Below are 1021 nucleotides of genomic sequence, written 5' to 3' on the forward strand. Positions count from 1 at the left end.
GTATGGGTACAGCGACAGGGCCACCTTCAGCCGGAGGTCCTCACTCACAAACAGACGCTCATTCCTGGGTGGACATTCAGGAAAAGGATCCAGTCCGCCTGGAAGTCCCTAGCCAGGATCAGACGCTCTCCCGTCCAAGTCCTAAGCAGGCCCTGCCAAGCCTGGCTTCCGAGATCAGGCGAGATCAGGCGAGATCAGGCAGTCCCAGGCCGGAATGGCCGTAAGCTGCCGTTGCACACCCAAGACGGGCCTTCAAAACACGATGTAACATTTACACAGCACTGTGTACAGGATAGGGAGAAAAAGAAGCAGCAGCAGCAGCGCCCCCTGCTGTTTCCTAAAGAGACGTTCAAAAGATCTCCTTTCACCGAAGCGCCCTCTGCCGTTAATCGAAGGCGAAGCGAAAAAGGCTTACAGCACCGGGTATTCCCAGGCGGTCACCCGTCCAAGTACTAACCAGGCCCTGCTCTGCTTAGCTTCTGAGATAGGGCGCTCCCAGAGCTGTGTGGCCATAAGCCACTCAGGCACCCCCAAACGGCCCTTCAAAAGATGTTCTACGGCTAATTGACAAAAAACGTATTCTGCCCATAATGTCCAAGGTGCTCCAGAGTCACTTGGAATCCACAGGCACTGATTCCTGGGTAAACACCCAGGAACCGGGACACCGTTCACGCTGGCAGTCCACAGACAGGAATAGGCACCCGTTCCCGGGTATGGGTACAGCGACAAGGCCACCTTCAGCCGGAGGTCCTCACTCACAAACAGACGCTCATTCCCGGTGTGGACATTCAGGAAAAGGATCCAGTCCGCCTGGAAGTCCCTAGCCAGGATCAGACACTCTCCCGTCCAAGTCCTAAGCAGGCCCTGCCAAGCCTGGCTTCCGAGATCAGGCGAGATCGGGCAGTCCCAGGCCGGAATGGCCGTAAGCTGCCTTTGCACACCCCAGACGGGCCTTCAAAACACGATGTAACATTTACACAGCACTGTGTACAGGATAGGGAGAAAAAGAAGCAGCAGCAGC

At 56.1% G+C, this 1021-nt stretch overlaps 1 pseudogene; it reads right to left on the minus strand.

Annotated features, from left to right (window-relative positions):
• Window positions 1-408: 408 nt before the first annotated feature.
• LOC123965680 lies at window positions 409-517 on the minus strand (annotated as a pseudogene).
• Window positions 518-1021: the final 504 nt, after the last annotated feature.

The sequence above is a fragment of the Micropterus dolomieu genome, unplaced genomic scaffold, assembly GCF_021292245.1.
Source record: "Micropterus dolomieu isolate WLL.071019.BEF.003 ecotype Adirondacks unplaced genomic scaffold, ASM2129224v1 contig_10716, whole genome shotgun sequence".
Taxonomy (NCBI): Eukaryota; Metazoa; Chordata; class Actinopteri; order Centrarchiformes; family Centrarchidae; genus Micropterus; species Micropterus dolomieu.